The sequence below is a fragment of the Crocodylus porosus genome, unplaced genomic scaffold, assembly GCF_001723895.1.
Source record: "Crocodylus porosus isolate Cpor-Errol unplaced genomic scaffold, CroPor_comp1, whole genome shotgun sequence".
Classification (NCBI taxonomy): domain Eukaryota; kingdom Metazoa; phylum Chordata; order Crocodylia; family Crocodylidae; genus Crocodylus; species Crocodylus porosus.
Genome location: NW_017728906.1, coordinates 3,257,075 through 3,261,204, shown reverse-complemented (window position 1 = coordinate 3,261,204; position 4,130 = coordinate 3,257,075). Strand labels below are relative to the sequence as shown.

General features: G+C 44.6%; 1 long non-coding RNA gene across 1 annotated transcript in view; it reads right to left on the bottom strand.

Moving 5' to 3' along the window:
• Window positions 1-2,417: 2,417 nt before the first annotated feature.
• Window positions 2,418-4,130, bottom strand: part of LOC109305607 — a 23,545-nt gene continuing 21,832 nt past the window's right edge. The window contains exon 3 of the long non-coding RNA XR_002099650.1: window positions 2,418-2,429. This is a non-coding gene — a long non-coding RNA (uncharacterized LOC109305607). The remainder of the gene's footprint in view (window positions 2,430-4,130) is intronic.

Sequence of the window (4,130 nt, the reverse complement as noted above, 5' to 3'; positions counted from 1 at the left end):
ATGAATTCAGTAGGTCCCTAGTCATGAGCAGCTCATTTAACTGAGGCAGACTTTTACTCTAGTCTCTTCTTTCCTTCATCATTACTGTTAAGATGACATGATTGATGAGTTAAAATAACATCCTTCAATCTTCTTTGGACAACTGACATTTCCAAACCAGGTTCAGCACATTAGAGAACAGGTTATTTTCTAGTTCATACTCCCTTGCACTAGAACCTGAATGGAGACACCCAGATAGTGTTGCTGCCTCTCTTGGGAACCAAAACTGGGGGGCTCATCCTGATTTTTCAGCCTAGAAGAGAGTGGAATTTTCTGACATTTTAACACAACGTGTTATAAATCATCTTTTTTTCTATAGTGAAATTAGGCTGCTCTTTCTGTGAGACTCCAGCCTGCTGCTTTTTCCTGGTAGACCCTTGACTAACATGTAACATGATAAGCATCCCTTGACCAAGGAGAGATATATGACAGCAAGACCAGATACTGGCAATAATTATTCATCTACCTGAAAAGTTGCGTGCCTGCAGGAAACTGTTAATAACGCTCAGGAGTTACCTTTATTAGAAGATGCCTTCAGTTCCCTTATTGCACTGACCCTCCACTGTGGCAGCATCATCTTCCTGACAAATGCAGCTACTATTTAGGTTTTCTTTTCCAAGTCTCTTTCACACCTAGTTATATTAGTGGCATTCATCAACATTTCCTAACCATGCCCTCACCCCACCCAAAACCTGCCATTCTCTCTTAATCTTGGAATAATGGTCCAAGTTTATCATTTAAATTTCAGTTCCTGGTGTAAATAACTCTGAAATCTTTGGAGAGTTCATGCCTCGATATTTTCAGGTACTGCTACCATTTTAATCCAAATGGAATGATGGGTGTTTCTATGCATGTGTTTTAATGAGCAGTAGCCTATTCTACTGCACATTAAAGTGGCATGGAAAAAAATGCTAATACGCTAATGAGCAGTAGAATAGTCTACTGTGCATTAAGTGTCACCTAAAAAGCATGTGCTTGAGCTACTGCATGTTAGCACAGTCTAAGGCACATTTATCTAGTACCTCATATTGGAGATACCAAATTTAATGGGTAGAAAAAATATATTAATGAATATATAGGCATGTCCCATGAGCATCACATTCTGTTTCGGTGCATGTTTACAGATTCCAGCAGAGTTCTAGTTTGCCATAAACAAGTCTGTCCTTGCCTCTGCCTCTTCCTGTCTTCCTCTTTCAAAAATGAAAGAAAATAGCTAATGGGTAAAGACTATGCCAAATGAACACCCTTCTTTTTTTTTTATGTTAGTGGAGATAAATGCCAGGTTCAGATGCCAACAGCAATTTCACACTTAATCTTGATGCTAGTAGCTTCTGCAAACTGATATCAAAATGGCAGCAGAGAAGGTGTATGTGTCATTCTCCCATTCTTCATGTATTAAAAGAAGCATTTTTCTATAGTTTCTCTCAACTACTGTAAGTCACTTTACCATAACTGTTCTTCATGAAAGCTGGACATGCTTTAAGAGAAGATGCATTTTCTACAGAAAAGGTAAGTGTTTTGTAGTCCGATACACAAAACAACCTTATGCTTTCACATCCTGCTTAGTGGTATATGTTGATAAAAATAGCAGTATGTTGCCCAGATAGTTTCACTGTAGATCTAAATCTAAACTTTCTTATACTGGGAGCTTCCCCTTCCTCCTGCCCCTCCCTCACGCCCCCTCTCCCCTCTCGGCATCCCTGCACAGAAACAGCTTTGTGCAGAGTCAGCTATAGCTAGGACATCATTTTGCTTCATTCGGCATCGTGAAGTAATTCAGGATGAAGGAATGAAGACTAAGGGCTCTGGGAGTGGCAGGGGGAAGAGGGTTCTTTAATTAGAGTGGCTCCAAGAGCTACTTTAATTAAAGTGCTCAGAGTGTCTCATGTATCAGTGTCTCCACACTTAAAAATGGCAGCAGGGGAACTTTAACTAAAGCTTGTTGAATGAGCTTCAGTTAAAGCACCCCCACAGCCAGTTTTCAGCGCAGGGACACTGGTACATGAGATGCTGGAGTCTGCTGGCATGCAGTAATTACCATGCTCCAGCAGACTTGGTTAATTGAGTCTGCTCCAATGCGCTGTAATTACAGCACATCGGAACAGCCTCACTCACTGCATGTGTATATGTGCCCTAAATGGTTGTTTCTCTCTGCAAACTCCATTGTCCCTCTGATGAGTGTTTGGTGTGAGACAGCACATTTTCTCTTTTGTGGAGTGGAGCGAAGTGGGAATTCTGAAATCCCAACTATTTTCTACATGACTCTCAAACATGGCTATACATTAACCTTCTCTTTAGCTGGGTAAATGTGATGAGGCAGTTGACATGCGCAGGTTGTATATGTTGGCTGAAGTAGCAATGAGAACACAAAGGGGTACAAGCATGCCCATCTTCTCATCTGCTTAAATGCTGCTTCCACTGCATTAGGAACTTCAGTCTCTTGAGGAGTGACAGTTCTGATTTCTGATCCCTTAGGCTGTACTGCAGCAAATGTGTTTGCACCAGCTCACTAAGCCCTTCCTTAACCCACAACCTCAAGCTCAACTGCATTTCCTTTTGCAGCAAGATGCAACAAGGTGCAGAATACAAATCCCATGGGACAGGGATTTGTTAATGTCAAGCAAATATGTAGTTGTGTATAAAGAGCAACAGCTCTTATTCACAGTCTGGTTTTGTCCTTCCACCCAAAGCTGATGTGTTGCAGCCCCAGGTCTGTGTGCTGCCTCAGTGCCTTGTTAGACTTTAATGCTGCAAGCCAAGCAAATGTTAATCAGTTTAGTGTTGTTTGGCCTAGTGGAACAGTCACATCTTAAGGCAAAAAACCATCTGTGACTGTCCTGCACCTGCACAGCTGTGACTTACCACTCCAGTCTTAGTGAGCAAGAGCAGGACTAGGAGCTAGGGGCAGAATTGGCTCGCTGCTCCCTCCAGGCAGAGCAAGCACTGCATCCCCAGAGTGCCTGGTGGCTGCAGTGCATTTTTGCATCACCTGGACTAGCTTGTTGCTTGAGCTTTGAGGGGCCTGATCCTTTTTTTCCTCCCACCCCCCAAGCTATTCCTGCCTGGGCTGCTGGCTGTCCAGGTGCTGCCTGAGCCCCAAAAAGGATCAGGCCCTTTGGAGCTCAGGCGGCACTCAGCCAGCTAGTAGCCCAGCCAGTGGTGGCAAGGGGGCTGAGTTCTGGAGAAGGATTGGGTCCCTAAGAACTCAGGCAGAACCTGATCAGATGACAGCTTGCCCCTCTGGGCTGCCTGGGCTCCAAGGAGCCTGATCCTTTTTTTCTCTGGAGTTCACCCTCCCACCCCCAGTGCCACTGGCTGAGCTGCCAGCTGGCTGGACACCACCTGAGCTCTGAGGGGCCTGATCCTTTTTTTCTCCAGAGCTTGTCCCATCTGCATCACCAAGGCAGGAACAGCAAGCCAGTCTGGGCAGTGGCAGGAATCACCATGGCATCTGGGCACGTCAGGGTTGCAGTGCTTTGTTCGTATGACATCCCTGGGAAGCAAGGTGCCATACCCGGCCCTGCTGCATCTCCATTCACCATGACTCAGGTGGGGTCACTGTATTAGGAACTCAATTAGGATGATTAGAAATAATACTGCCCTGGAGTGGTGTAACTCTCAAATGAATAACAAGTGCTTTAAGCCACTTAAAGGTGTTAATGTGCTCCAGAAGCTACCTAAACTTATTGTTTAACAAGGCCCTCAGATTTTCCTCAGATCTGATGACTTTCTCTGCCTCAACAAAATTTGAGGCTACTTAACCCTCCAGTCAATTTACAAAGATGTGTGTGTAAGAAGTTAGGCAACACCATCCAAAAATACCTAGTTAGTGTTGCACACTTTAACTCCAGCACTGGAAGCAGGATAGCTGCAACAGCAATAGCTGCAATTCTCTGCTGAGACCCAGGTCCTATTAGCTAGGGCAAAGTATGGAAATAATTCTACTAACTCTAGAGTTTACAAACTAGTCAGAGGGGATCAGCAGGCATTGGGGGAGTCCCTGTTTCCCCGAGCACTGCCAGGAGTGACCAGGAATAATGGTCACAAGCTGGCAGAGGTCATTTGACCCCAGTATTCTTTCCTGCCATGGC